This window comes from Somniosus microcephalus, unplaced genomic scaffold (assembly GCF_052327205.1).
Source record: "Somniosus microcephalus isolate GS21.2 unplaced genomic scaffold, FLI_Smic_1.0 unresolved_chr1, whole genome shotgun sequence".
Classification (NCBI taxonomy): Eukaryota; Metazoa; Chordata; class Chondrichthyes; order Squaliformes; family Somniosidae; genus Somniosus; species Somniosus microcephalus.
In genome coordinates this window covers 26554031-26569865 of record NW_028225179.1, presented here as the reverse complement: position 1 = coordinate 26569865, position 15835 = coordinate 26554031, and the positions used below count along the sequence as shown (strand labels likewise).

The 15835-nt window shown below is 49.1% G+C and overlaps 1 pseudogene; it reads right to left on the bottom strand.

Moving 5' to 3' along the window:
• Positions 1-2514: 2514 nt before the first annotated feature.
• Positions 2515-8140, bottom strand: LOC147094411 (uncharacterized; annotated as a pseudogene).
• Positions 8141-15835: the final 7695 nt, after the last annotated feature.

The following is a 15835-nucleotide window of genomic DNA, read 5'->3' as shown; positions in this document are numbered from 1 at the left end:
GAAACAGCTTCTCTTTATTTACTCTATCGAAACCCTTCATGATTTTGAACGCCTCTATTAAATCTCTCCTTAACCTTCTGCTCTAAGGATAACAATCCCAGCTTCTCCAGTTTTTCCACAAAACTGAAGTCCCTCATCCCTGGAACCATCCTGGTAAATCTCCTCTGCACCCTCTCCAAGGCCTTGACATCCTTCATAAAGTGTGGTTCCCAGAATTGGACACAATACTCCAGCTGGTGCCTAACCAGTGACTTATAAAGGTTTAAGAACATAAGAAACAGGAGCAGGAGTCGGCCATTCGGCCCTTCGAGCCTGCTCCGCCATTCAATGAGATCATGGCTGAGCTTCTGCCTCAACTCCATTCACTGGCCCTGTCGCCATATCCCTTGATGCCCTTACTGGTCAGAAACCTATCGACTTCTGTTTTGAATATACCCAATGACTGAGCCTCCACAGCCCTCTGGGGTAGAGAATTCCAAATATTCACCACCCTCTGTGTGAAGAAATTTCTTCTCACCTCAGTCCTGAATGGCTGACCCTTTACCCTCAGGCTGTGGCCCCTGGTTCTAGACACCCCAGCCAAGGAAACCATTCTCCCAGCATCCACCCTATCAAGCCCTGTAATAATTTTGTATGCTTCAATGAGATCCCCTCTCATTCTTCTGAATTCAAGAGAATACAGGCCTAGTTTACTCAATCTCTTCTCATACGACAGTCCCGCCATCCCAGGAATCAATCTCGTGAACCTTCGTTGCACTCCCTCTATGGCAAGTATATCCTTCCTTAGGTAAGGAGACCAAAATTGTACACAGTGCTCCAGATGTGGTCTCACCAAGGCCCTATATAATTGGAGTAAGACTTCTTTACTCCTGTACTCAAATTCTCTTGTAATGAAGGCCAGCATACCATTTCCCTTCCTAATGGCTTGCTGCACCTGCACATTCACTTTCAGTGACACATGTGCAAGGACACCCAGGTCCCTTTGAGCATCTGCATTCCCCAATCTTTCACCATTTAGGAAATATTCTGCCTTTCTGTTTTTTCTACCAAAGTGGATAACTTCACATTTATCCGCATTATATTCCATCTGCCATGTTCTCGCCCACTCACTGAGCCTGTTGAGATCCCCTTGAAGCCTCTTCACATCCTCTTCACAACGGACACTGCCACCTAGCTTTGTATCATCAGCAAATTTGGAAATGTTACATTTAGTCCCCTCATCCAAATCATTGATATGGATTGTGAATAGCTGGGGCCCAAGCACCGATCCTTGCGGTACCCCACTAGTCACAGCCTGCCATCCTGAAAAAGGCCCGTTTATCCCTACTCTTTGTTTTCTGTCTGTTAACCAATTCTCAATCCATGCTAGTATATTACCCCCAATTCCATGTGCCCTAATTTTATTCACCAACCTCTTGTGTGGGACCTTATCGAAAGCCTTCTGAAAATCCAGATACACCACATCTACCGATTCCCCTTTGTCTACTCCACTAGTTACATCCTCAAAGAACTCCAATAGGTTTGTTAAACAGGATTTCCCTTTCATAAATCCAGGTTGACTCTGCCCAATCTTACTATTAGTTTCTAAGTGCCCAATTATTGCATCCTTTGTAATAGATTCCAGCATTTTCCCAACTACTGATGTGAGGCTAACAGGTCTGCAGTTCCCCACTTTCTCTCTCCCTCCTTTCTTAAATAGCGGGGTTACATTTGCTATCCTCCAATCTGCAGGAACCGTTCCAAAATTCTATAGAATTTTGGAAGATGACAACCAATGCATCCACTATCCCAATGGCCACCTCTTTCAAAACCCTAGGATGTAGGTCATCCAGTCCTTGAGATTCATCAACTTTTAGTCCCATTAATTTTGCTAGTACTGTTTTTTTACTAATAATAATTTCTTTAAGTTCCTCATTCTCGCCACACCCTTGGTTTTCTCGGATTTCTGGGAGGTTTTTTGTCTTCCTCCGTGAAGACAGAAACAAAGTATTTATTTATTTCCTCATTCTCCATTATAAATTCTCCCGTCTCTAATTGTAAAGGACCTACATTTACCTTCGCCAGTCTTTTCCTGTTCACATACCTATAGAAGCTTTTACAATCCGTTTTTATATTTTTCGCTAGTTTGTGCTCATAATCAATTTTCCCTTTCTTTATCAATTTCTTGGTCACCCTTTGCTGATTTCTAAAAAGATCCCAATCCTCAGGCTGACTGCTTTTTCTGGCTTAATATTAACTTTAATTTCTTTTGTTAGCCATGGTTGGATCACTTTTCTTTTTGGGTTTTATGCCCCAGAGGAATATATGTTTGTTGCAATTTATGCATTATTGCCTTGAATGTTAGCCATTGTATGTCCACCTTCATACCTTTTAGTGTAGTCTCCCAATCTACCATGGCCAACTTGTCCCTCATACCCTTGTAGTTTCCTCTGTTTAGATTGAAGACCTTAGTTTCAGATTGGACTACATCACTCTCAAACATAATGTAAAATTCAATCATATTATGGTCACATGTCCCTAAAGGCCCCTTTACCACAAGATTATTCATTAGCCCTTTCTCATTACACAGTACCAGATCCAGAATAGCCTGTTCCCTGGTTGGTTCCTCCGCATACTGATCCAGGAAACCATCTCGCATGCATTCCAAGAATTTGTCCTCCACACCATTAGTGGTAATTTGATTTGCCCAGTCAATATGTAGTATATAATTCCCTCAATCTGGAGAATAGAAGTACAGTGGATTTGCGCGCAATCTTCTCGAGTCTGTTCAAACTGACAACGGTTTAAGTGGCCTGTTCTTATACACAAGCTTGGTTATTGTGAGAAGGAGATGTTGCTCGGGTTAGATGAAGTAGGGTGGGAGGAGGCTTGTGTGGAGCATAAACACCAGCAAGGACCTGTTGGGCCAAATGGTCTCTTTCTGTGCTGTACACTCGATGTCACACTCAGGAAATGGGATTGTTTGGACCCGTCTGTTGACGTCCTCCTGAACCCCTGCTGAATGGCCTCGCCTCAGTGCGACAGCACTTTCAAATCTCTTCCCATGGTCAGAACATTTTACAGGGTCTCAGTGGGAACTTGCAGCTCTCTAAATAGGTTGGACGCTCAGCGAACTGCGACTGTCCGGTGTGAACTCGCTGGTGTCCAAGCAGGCTGGACGACTGAGTGTATCCCTTCCTGCACTGGGAGGTGAACAAGTGAACGACCTCTCCTTGGTGTGAACTCGCTGGTGTCTCAGCAGGTGGGAGGACAGAGCAAACTCCTTCCCACACACAGAGCAGGTGAACGGCCTCTCTCCACTTCAAAGTGGTTGCTGTTTCAGTTGGCTGGAGGACTGAGTCAATCCCGTGCCGCCTGTGAACGGTCTCTCCCTGGTGTGAACTTGCTCATGTCTCCGCAGGTGGGAGGACCGAGTGAATCCCTTCCCACACACGGAGCAGGGGTACGGCCTCTCCCCAGTGTGAATTTTGTGGTGTGCCAGCAGGCTGAATGAATGAGCGAATGCCTTCCCACACACGGAGCAGGGGAACGTCCTCTCTCCTGTGTGAGCACGCTGGTGTCGCTTCAGGTCTTGGGAGCTTTTGAAGCTCTTCCCACAGTCTGAACATTTAAAGGGCCTATCATCAGTGTGAACTCGCTTGTGTCCCAGTAGGCTGGACATATACGGGAACTCCTTCCCACACACGGACTGGGTGAATGGCCGCTCCCCGGTGTGAACTCGCTGGTGTCCCAGCAGGCTGGCTGAATATCTGAAGGCCTTCCCACACACGGAGCAGGTGAACGGCCTCTCCCCAGTGTGAACTCGCTGGTGTATCAGCAGGAGGGTGGACTGAGCGAATCCCTGCCCACACACGGAGCAGGTGAACGGCCTCTTTCCATTGTGAATTCTCTGGTGTACCAGCAGATTCGAGGACTCAGCGAATCCCTTCCTGCACACGAAGCAGGTGAATGGACTCTTCCCAGTGTGCACTCTCCGGTGGGTCTGTAGGCTGAACGAATGAGCGAATCTCTTCCTGCACACGGAGCAGGTGAACGGCCTCACCCCGGTGTGAACTCACTGATGCGTCAACAGGTCCGCTGAGTTCACAAACCTCTTGTGGCAGTGAGAGCAGCCGTACGGTCTCTCTCCAGTGTGCAGCCGCTGGTGCTTCATCAGATACTGGGAGCGTTTAAAGCTCTTCCCACAGTCTGAACATTTAAATGGCCTCTCGTCAGAGTGAACACGCTGGTGTCTTAGCAGGTTGGACAAACACGTGAAGTCCTTCCCACACACAGGGCAGGTGAACGGCCTCTCCCCGGTGTGAACTCGCTGGTGTATCTGCAGGTTGGAGGACTGAGCGAATCCCTTCCCACACACTAGGCAGGTGAACGGCCTCTCCCCGGTGTGAGCCCGCTGATGAGCTTCCAGCGCATACGGGTGAAGGCATCCCTTCCTGCAGTCTTTGTATTTATGCAGTCGGTTCCTACTGTGACTGCGCTCGTGGCTAGTCAGCTGGGCGAACCCCTTCCCACAGTCCTCACATTTATACTGTTTCTCTCCAGCGTCCCTCCAGGTTGGGCAATCGACTGAATTCACGTCCACACGTGGAACATGCGTGCGCTTTGTCCGTGCTGTGATCACTGCTCTCCCCTTCCATGTGCAAAGGCTGATGATATTCAAGTCCTGATGAATCGAGCGACTCTGTCATATCTTGACGTGATGTTTGGTCTGAGCTTCCTGTTTGTAAATGTTCCATTTCTAAAACCCTGTAAAAGGAGTGTAGAAAGGGGGTAAGAAGGTCGCCTGTCACTTTAATTCACCACTTCACTCCCACTCTGATCTCTCTGTCCTCGGCCTATTACATTGTTCCAATGAAGCTCAATGTAAGCTCGAAGAACAGCACCTCATCTTTCGATTAGGCACTTTACAGCCATTCCCATTCGTAACATTTTATCTTTCCTGCCTCTTACAAAAGTACAGGGTGTTCTTTCAATTCCTCCCTCCTAACCGCCCCCCCACCGTCTCTGCACCTGCTTAATATCTGTCACATCTCCAGCTTTTTCCAGTTCTGATGAAGGGTCCCAGACCTGAAACGTTAACTCTGTTTCTCTCTCCACGGATGCTGCCTGGCCTGCTGAGTATTTCCAGCATTTACTGTTGTTATTTAAGAAGGAGAATGTTGTCTCATGTCGCCCTTTCCCAGCCCAGGGGCAGTGAAGCTGATGTTCAGGCCCCAGCTACTGCACAGTTTGGTTGAAAGGATCAACAGTAATGGCGGCTACAATCCCCACAAGCCCCCGCGCTCCAGAAAGTGCTCCGGCCGCCGCGCTGAGTTGTGGCTGACCCCGCGCATGCGCCCCATGGCCCCGCCCTCTCCTGCTCCACAGGCGCCCGGCCTGCACCGCGCATGCTCAGCAACCACCCTGGGCCCCTGTCAATCATCCTCCCCCACACCTGCGTGCTGGGCCCCTGAGCTCCAGGCTGCCGCGCGGGGCTTTCTTTGTAAAGTCGGTGTTGGTAAAGAGCCGCAATCAGTGAGGGAAAATGAGTTTTCCCCCAGATCCGATTGAGATCAGAGGAGGGGAGAGAATAAAGGGGAATCCAAACCTGAGAGTCCAAGGGCTCCGCAGGCACCGAATGGAGCGACTTCACTCGGGCAGAGCCGGAGAGCACCTCAGGGGCATGTGACCGCGGGCAGCGGGCGGGATTGACGTGTCCACCGGCCAATATGGAGAGCGATCCCGGGAGCAGTGGGCGGGCGGCGGGTGACGTGCACTGGGACGTCTTGACGTCATAAAAGGTGGAGACGTCATGACGTCAATGCAGCTTGGGGTTTCTGAGTGAGGGAGGCTGGGGTCAAGGTTGACTGACATTCTGTGCTGAGCCAGTTCTGACGAAATCTTCTATGTAGAGAGAAAATGGGGAATTACAGACCGGTAAGCCTGACATCGGTAGTGGGGAAAATGCTAGAGTCCATTATAAAAGATGTAACAGCAGAGCACTTGGAAAACAGTGACCGGATCGGACAAAGTCAACATGGATTTACAAAAGGTAAATTGTGCTTGACTAATCTACTGGAATTTCTTCAGGATGTAACTGGTAGAATAGATAAGTGCGAACCAGTGGATGTGGTGTATTTGGACTTTCAGAAGGCTTTCGATAAGGTCCCGCATAAGAGATTAGCGTGCAAAGTTAAGGCACATGGGATTGGGGGTAAGGTACTGACTTGGTAGAGAACTGGTTGGCAGACAGGAAGCAAAGAGTTGGAATAAACCAGCCTTTTTCCAAGTGGCAGGCAGTGACTAGTGGGGTACTGTCGGGATCGGTGCTAGAACCCCAGATATTCACAATATATATTAATGATCTAGACGAGGGAGCTAGATGTAATATCTCCAAGTTTGCAGATGACACAAAGCTGGGTGGGCGTGTGTGCTGTGAGGAGGATGCCGAGAAACTCCAGTATGATTTGGACAGGTTGGGTGATTGGGCAGATGCATGGCAGATGCAGTATAATGTGGCAAATACAGGAAGGCAGATTATTATCTGAACCGCAATAGATTGGGAGAAGGGGAAGTGCAACGAGACCTGGGTGTCCTTGTGCACCAGTCGCTGAAGGTAAGCATGCAGGTGCAGCAGGCGGTTAAGAAGGCAAATGGTCTGTTGGCCTTCATAGCGAGAGGTTTTGAGTACAGGAACAAGGGTGTCTTGCTGCAGTTGTACAGGGCCTTGGTGAGACCACACCTTGAGTATTGTGTGCAGTTTTGGTCGCCTTATCTGAGGAAGGATGGTCTTGCCGTGGAGGGAGTGCAGCGAAGATTCACCAGGCTGATACCTGGGATGGCAGGAATGACGTATGAGGAGAGATTAGGTCGATTGGGCTTATACTCGCTGGAGTTTAGAAGAGTGAGAGGGGATCTCATTGAAACTTATAAAATTCTAACAGGACTAGACAGACTAGATGCTGGAAGGATGTTCCCGATGGCGGGGGAGTCCAGAACCAGGAGTCACAGTCTAAGATAAGGGGTAAGCCATTTAGGACAGAGATGAGGAGGAATTTCTTCACCCAGAGAGTGGTGAACCTGTGGAATTCTCTACCACAGAAGGCAGTAGAGGCCAATTCATTAAATATATTCAAGAAGGAGTTGGATATATTTCTTAAGGCTAAAAGGATCAAGGGATATGGGGAGAAGGCAGGGACAGGGTACTGAATTTAGATGATCAGCCAAGATCTCATTGAATGGTGGAGCAGGCTCGAGGGGCCGAATCATAGAATCGTAGAGCACAGGAGGAGGCCACTCAGCCCATCGTGCCTGTGCCAGCTCTTTGAAAGAGCTTTCCATTTAGTCCCACTCCCCCTGCCCTTGCCCCATTAGCCCTGCACATTTTCACTCCTTTAAGTACTGTCAGAATGTTTTATAAATGTTATTTTGAACGAATGCCAGAATGTGAACCGCCCCTTTTAATTTGGAGAAGGATCATCGTAACACAAGCTTAGTGAAGTATAAGGTAAAGGTCTTGCCTGTTTTATGTGGGTTAGCACTCTCCACTCTCGGGCATTGCGCTAGCAATGATTGCAACTTCCTGTACCGAGTGTCCATTTTGCCTGGAGTTGTTGTTTTTCGTGAGTGCTTTCGTGCTTTTGAGGCCCATCAATTTTTCAAAGAAGCGGCACTCAGCCTCTTCTGTCGAGATGTTTTTCCTCTCTCTCTCCCCCCTTCACTGCATTTCACTCTTTCCCATATCGATGTGATCATCAGTGCCCGAGCTCATCAGTATTCTGTTCCTGTCTATTGTAAAGTGATTTTGCCCAGACAAGTCCAGCTCAGGGTGAAGTGCTCTCCCCGGAGAGCCTACTCTGCAGCCCCAGGTCGCTCCTGCCATGAATACATTATTATCCCAATTTCCATCCTGTTGCCAAGGCAGCACTTTCGGAACCGCTGGGGTTTTTAAGTCGTACATCACTCAATACCCTGATATGAGCAGAAGCTGGATTTAATATCAGCCTTTGATCAGATTACCTCGCCAACAGTCGGCTGTCAGCGGGAGAATTCCGGCGCTGGCTCTGCCCTCGCAGCCTCGGCCTAGCCCTAGAGGGCTCAGCAAATCTTGATGCTTGTGGACACTTTCAATGCCTCGGGCCTCGAGTCCGGGCCGGTTCATTGTTCTCCTGACCTTTTAGCATGCCAGCCAGGCCAGTGTGCGCGTGGCAGAGGGGGGAGATTTTATTTGTTCCCTCCTCCTCCTCCTCTCGAGAAGTTTAGCTCTGTCCCTGTGTCAGGTATTAAACATGGACGTTTCAGGTAGAGGTGAAGGGTAAAAGGATGTGTGTGTGTGTGTTTCCCCCCCTCACCTCCCCTCCCCTCAATGGCCAGCCTTGTGTATGCACCTAACACTTCACTGAGCAATCTGTCAGCATGTCAGCAACACATGTTTTGTAAAAAGCCTCCAGTGGGAGTGAAGCAAGCTCCTGCTGCGGCCGAGGAAATGCTTTGAATTCAGCAGATTTCTATTGCCGGGGTCCCCCGAGGACGTTGTTACAATACCTACATTTCAGAAATTTGAACCCGAGATCCCTGAGGGGCTTCTTTCAGAATGCCTGAAAATGTAGAGTTATATTTATGGCCTACTCCTGCTCCTATCTTCTATGTTTCGATGTTTCATTGGCTGTAATAAAGCGCTTTGAGATGTCTGGTGGTCGTGAAAGGTGCCATAGAAATACTTTCTTTTTTCTCTGGCTCCAACTTATTCCACATGGATTCCAACTGAAATTCCACCCTTGTTGTTTCAGATCCCCCCAGGATTTGACCTTGAACAGTCGAGCAGGCCGCAGTCAGTCTGCCCTCCTGTTCCGTTCTGGGCACCGCCCCTCAGGAAGGATATACTGGCTTTGGAGGGTCGCAGCACAGATTCACCAGAATGATACCGGAGCTGAAAGGGTTAAGTTATGAGGACAGGTTGCACAGACGAAGCTGGTATTCACAGAATCACAGAAACCCCACAGTGCAGATAGAGGCCATTTCGGCCCATCGAGCCTGCACCGACACATATCCCACCCGATCCCCGTAACCCCTACACCGACACATATCCCACCCGATCCCCGTAACCCCTACACCAACACATATCCCACCCTATCCTTGGAACCCCATGTATTCCCTCGAGTATAGGAGATTAAGGGGTGATCTAATTGAGGTGTTTAAGATGATTCAATGTTTTGAGGAGGTGACTGAAGTAGTGGACAGGGGAATGACGATAGATGTTATTTATATGGACGGCCAGAAGGCATTTGATAAAGTCCCTCATAAGAGACTGTGGTTGAAGCCCATGGAACTGAAGGCACATTATTGCCCTGTTTAGGAAATTGACAGAGCGGCAGAGGACAGAAAGTGGGGATAATGGGGAAGTGCTGTAATGGCAGGGTGTGACTAGTGGTGTCCCGCAGGGATTTGTGTTGGGATCTCAACTATTCACGGTATTTATTAACGACTTAGATGGGGGCATGGAACGTCATCTATCCAAATTTGCCGCTGACATAAAGATAGGCGGCAGTGTAGGTGAAAGCATGAAATTACAAAGGGATATCGATAGATGAAGTGAATGGGCAAAACTGGCAAATGGATTTCAATGTAGGCAAATGTGAGGTCATCCACTTTGGGCCTAAAAAGGATGGAGCAGGTACTTTCTAAATGGTGGAAAGCTCAAAACAGTGGAGGGCCAAAGAGATTAAAATGTCATGAACAGGTACAGAAAATAATCAAAAAGGCGACTGGGATGCTGGCCTTTATCGACTCATAGAATGGTTACAGCACAGAAGGAGGCCGTTTGCCTGTCGAGCCCGTGCTGGCTCTCTGCAAGAGCACCTCAGCTGGTCCCACTCCCCCGCCCTTTCCCCTTTCTCATATCTAATGGACTAGAATATAAGGGGGTCGAAGTTCCAGAATCACAGAAACCTCACAGTGCAGATAGAGGCCATTTCGGTCCATCGAGCCTGCACCGACACATATCCCACCCTATCCCCGTAACCCCACATATTTTAATCCCCCTAACACTAATGGTCAATTTATCATAGCCAATCAACCTAACCTGCACATCTTTGGACTGTGGGAGGAAACCGGGGCACCCAGAGGAAACCCATGCAAACATGGGGAGGATGTGCAAACTCCACACAGACAGTCACCCGAGGCCGGATTCGAACCCGGGTCCCTGGCGCTGTGAGGCAACAGTGCTAACCATTATGCCACCGTGCTGCCCTTGTTATGCTGCAGTTATACAAAGCCCAGGTTAGACCACACCCGGAGCACTGTGAGCAGGTCCCACTCCCCCGCCCTTTCCCCTTTCTCATATCTAATATCTAGAGGACTGGAATACAAGGGGGTGGAAGATATGCTGCAGTTATACAAAGCCCAGGTTAGACCACACCTGGAGCACTGTGAGCAGGTCCCACTCCCCACCCTTTCCCCTTTCTCATATCGAATATCTCGAGGACTGGAATACAAGGGGGTCGAAGTTATGCTGCAGTTATACAAAGCCCAGGTTAGACCACACCTGGAGCACTGTGAGCAGTTCTGGGCCCCACACCTCAGGAAGGATATATTGCCCTTGGAGGGAGGGCAGCGTAGGTTTACCAGAATGATACCCAGACTCCGAGGAGAGACTACACAAATTATGTATTCTCTAGAATTTAGAAGGTTCAGAGGTGATTTGATCGAAGTTTTCAGGATATTAAGGGGAACAGATAGGGTAGATAGAGAGAAACTATTTCCGCTGGTTGGGGATTCTAGGACTGGGGGCAGAGTCTAAAAATAGAGCCAGAGCTTTCAGGAGTGAAATTAGGAAACACTTCTACACACAAAGGGTGGTAGCAGTTTGGAACTTTCTTCCACAAATGGCAATTGATCAATTGTTAATTTTAAATCTGAGATTGATAGATTTTTGTTACCCAAAAGTTTAAGGGATATGGGTCAAAGGCGGGTATATGGAGTTAGGTTCCAGATCAGCCATGATCTCATTGAATGGCAGAACAGGCTCAAGGGACTGAATGGCCTCCTCCTGCACTGTATAGAAACATAGAAACATAGAAGATAGGAGGAGTAGGCCATTCGGCCCCTCGAGCCTGCTCCGCCATTCAATGCGATCATGGCTGATCATCCAAATTCAGTACCCGGTCCCTGTTTTCTCCCCATATCCCTTGATCCCTTTAGCCTTAAGAAATATATCCAACTCCTTCTTGAATATATTTAATGAATTGGCCTCCACTGCCTTCTGTGGTAGAGAATTCCACAGGTTCACCACTCTCTGGGTGAAGAAATTCCTCCTCATCTTTGTTCTAAATGGCTTACCCCTTATCCTTAGACTGTGACCCCTGGTTCTGGACTCCCCGACCATCGGGAACATCCTTCCTGCATCTTGTCTGTCTAGTCCTGTTAGAATTTTATAAGTTTCAATGAGATTAACTCTCATTCTTCTAAACTCCAGCAAGTACAAGCCCAATCGACCCAATCTCTCCTCATACATCATTCCTGCCATCCCAGGTATCAGTCTGGCGAATCTTGGCTGCACTCTTTCCATGGCAAGAGCATCCTTCCTCAGATAAGGCGACCAAAACTGCACACAATACTCAAGGTGTGGTCTCACCAAGGCCCTGTACAACTGCAGCAAGACATCCTTGTTCCTGTACTCAAACCCTTTTGCTACGAAGGCCAACATACCATTTGCCTTCTTAACCGCCTGCTGCACCTGCATGCTTACCTTCAGCGACTGGTGCACAAGGACACCCAGGTCTCGTTGCACTTCCCCTTCTCCCAATCTATTGCCATTCAGATAATAATCCGCCTTCCTGTTTTTGCCACCAAAGTGGATAACCTCGCATTTATCCACGTTATCTTGCATCTGTTGGGAGGACTCGTAAAAATCAACATTTCATTGTGCAGTGCACACGTCTGTCTGCTGCATATCTGACAAATAAAATTGAATTGAATTGAATTGAATTGAATTGCCATGCATCTGCCCAATCGCCCAACCAGTCCAAATCATACTGGAGTTTCTCGGCATCCTCCTCACAGCACACACGCCCACCCAGCTTTGTGTCATCTGCAAACTTGGAGATATTACATCTAGTTCCCTCGTCTAGATCATTAATATATATTGTGAATAGCTGGGGTCCGAGCACCGATCCCTGCGATATCGCTCTATAATTCTTTAAAATAGGCTTTGCTGACTCAGGAAACCTTATTTGCGTTGCTGTTTTTTGGCTGACTAAATAAAAGTTTTTTTTTGGCTGCATGCAGTTATTTAATTGAGTTAGTTCAGGCTTGCTGTCTGTCCTGGCCCTGGTCCCACCTCTTCCTGCACCTCATTGGCTGACACCGCTGTCAATCGACACCACGAGGGGGAGGGGAGGTGATTGACAGGTGACGATTGATAGAAGCGCCTGCCCGCACTGTGATTGGTGCAGGGGAAGGCAGGTGGGCGTGTCCGGCCCCCGGGCCCATGTTCTCAGCCTGTGCTCAGGATGCAGCAGACCAGCTACGAGACACCGCCAAACAAACAAGGCAATGGAACTACGCTACCTACATGCACACCAAGAACAGGAAGCTTGAGAAACTTGGCATCACCAGCAGCAGCAACCAAGCCTCCCCCGGTACCATGGTTGAAACCACAGGGAAATCCATCGTCAACCTGTCCGACCACACACTTCAACCAGATGAAATTGAAGTTCTCAGCCGAGGGCTCAATTTCTGCCCCACCACCAAAATGGACCCTATCGGTCTCGCGGCAGACACAGAGGAATTCATCAGGAGAATGAGGCTCCGGGAATTCTTCCACAAATCCCAAGATGTCAGCAGCGAACCCAATGAGACAATCAATGATCCGGAACAGCAGACAGAGGGATCCGCAGTGCAGCTACCGAAGAAGAAAGAGTCAAATTGGACCCCTCCGGAGGGTCGCTGCCCTAAGCTTGACATGTATGCTCAAGCTGTCAGGAGATGCATCAACGCCAGATTCATCAGCCGCACTCACAAGACAGTCCAGAATGTCACCCGAGCACAACGCAACGCCATCCACGCTCTCAAGACCAACCGCAACATCGTCATCAAACCAGCAGACAAAGGAGGTGCCATCGTCATACAGAACAGAACGGACTATTGCAAAGAAGTATACCGACAACTGGACAACCAGGAACACTACAGACAGTTACCCGCAGATCCGACCAAAGAACACAGCCGCCAACTCAACAGACTGATCAAAACCTTCGATCCAGACCTTCAAAGCATCCTACATGCTCTCATCCCATGTACTCCCCGCGTGGGAGACTTCTACTGCCTCCCAAAGATACACAAAGCCAACACACCTGGACGTCCTATCGCATCAGGCAACAGAACCCTGTGTGAGAACCTCTCTGGATATGTCGAGGGCATCCTGAAACCCATCGTACAGGGAACCCCCAGCTTCTGTCGCGACACTACAGACTTCTTACAGAAACTCAGCACCCACGGACCAGTTGAACCAGGAACACTCCTCGCCACGATGGACGTCTCGGCACTCTACACCAGTATCCCCCACGATGACGGCATCGCTGCGACAGCCTCAGTACTCAACACCAACAACAGCCAATCTCCAGACGCCATCCTACAACTCATCCGCTTCATCCTTGACCACAATGTCTTCACCTTCGACAACCAGTTCTTTATCCAAACACACGGAACAGCCATGGGGACCAAATTCGTACCCCAATACGCAAACATCTTCATGCACAAGTTCGAGCAAGACTTCTTCGCTGCACAGGATCTCCAACCAACGCTATACACCAGATACATCGACGACATTTTCTTCCTATGGACCCACAGCGAAGAATCACTGAAAAGACTACACGATAACATCAACAAGTTCCATCCCACCATCAAACTCACAATGGACTACTCCTCAGAATCGGTCTCATTCCTGGACACACGAATCTCCATCAAAGACAGACACCTCAGCACTTCACTCTACCGCAAGCCCACGGACAACCTCACGATGCTTCACTTCTCCAGCTTCCACCCTAACCACGTTAAAGAAGCCATCCCCTATGGACAAGCCCTGCGAATACACAGGATCTGCTCAGACGAGGAGGAACGCGATGGACACCTACAGACACTGAAAGACGCCCTTGTAAGAACGGGATATGACGCTCGACTCGTCGATCGACAGTTCCGACGGGCCACAGCGAAAAATCGCATAGACCTCCTCAGAAGACAAACACGGGACACAACCAACAGAATACCCTTCGTCGTCCAGTACTTCCCCGGAGCGGAGAAACTACGCCATGTTCTTCGCAGCCTTCAACATGTCATCGATGACGACGAACACCTCGCTAAGGCCATCCCCACGCCTCCACTACTCGCTTTCAAACAGCTGCCTAACCTCAAACAGACCATCGTTCACAGCAAATTACCCAGCTTTCAGGAGAACAGCGACCACGACACCACACAACCCTGCCACAGCAACCTCTGCAAGACATGCCAGATCATCAACACAGATACCATCATCACACGTGAGGACACCACCCACCAGGTACATGGTACATACTCATGTGACTCGGCCAACGTTGTCTACCTCATACGTTGCAGGAAAGGATGCCCCGGAGCATGGTACATCGGCGAGACCATGCAGACGCTGCGACAACGGATGAACGGACACCGCGCAACAATCACCAGGCAGGAGTGTTCCCTCCCAGTCGGGGAACACTTCAGCAGTCAAGGACATTCAGCCTCCGATCTTCGGGTAAGCATTCTCCAAGGCGGCCTTCGAGACACACGACAACGCAAAATCATCGAGCAGAAACTGATAGCCAAGTTCCGCACCCATGAGGACGGCCTCAACAGAGATCTTGGGTTCATGTCACGCTACATGTAACCCCACCTGACGCAGGGTCATCCAGACTCGAGTCGACATTGGCTTGTTCTCTCTGCACAGATGCGGCCGGACCTGCTGTGATTTCCAGCCAAAAAAAATGTTTTTTGTCTGTTTTTTTGTTTTTCATACAGACCCCAGCATCTGCAATATTTGACCCCTTGTGACCCCACCTCATTGTTCTTTGATGTAATGTTTCCCTGACTGACCTGTTTGGACACCATTCACACCTTTGACTGCTGTGATTATCTCTCTGCCGAGGTGTGATAAATGGCAGTTGGAAAGGTTACCTGTAAACATCTGACATGATTCTCTGACTATATAAGCTGTGTCTTTATGCATTTCTCCACTTCACCTGAAGAAGGAGCAGCGCTCCGAAAGCTTGTGATTTCAAATAAAGCTGTTGGGCTATAACCTGGTGTTGTGTGACTTCTTCCACGTGGGGGAGTCAAAGGCTGGCTGGAGCGCATGCGCAGCCCGCCTCGCACCGTTGGGAAGCTTAAAATTTTTTATTTCCGAAACAAATTGAAAACACTCATTAATTCCCCCAACCTCCTCCGCTCTAAAGTGCGATTATTATCATTCTTGTTTTTCCTCATTTGTGTGGGGTGGCTTTTTTTTTCACCTTGCGGTGGCGTGCGCCAATCCAGCCGACCCCTGGGCGTTGCGTGCTGGCGTCAGCGCGTAATCGGAGGGGGGTGATTGACGCGAGGCGCCCACCAATCAGTAGCGCGGAAAACGCTGGGCGGACCGGGCGGGCTGACGGTCCTCCAATCAATGGCGGCGCGGGAGGGGGGGGCGGGACCTCGGTGGGCTGCGTGCGCCGCTTTCCTGCTTTCATTGTCTGCAGGAGCTGTTAAAGGGAAGAGGAGGAGGAGGTGGGAGAAAACAAGCTTGTGAGTGTTTATTCCTTTGCATTACCTTTATTGCAAGGCTATTCATCAACTGCATTCATTAAAAAAAAAG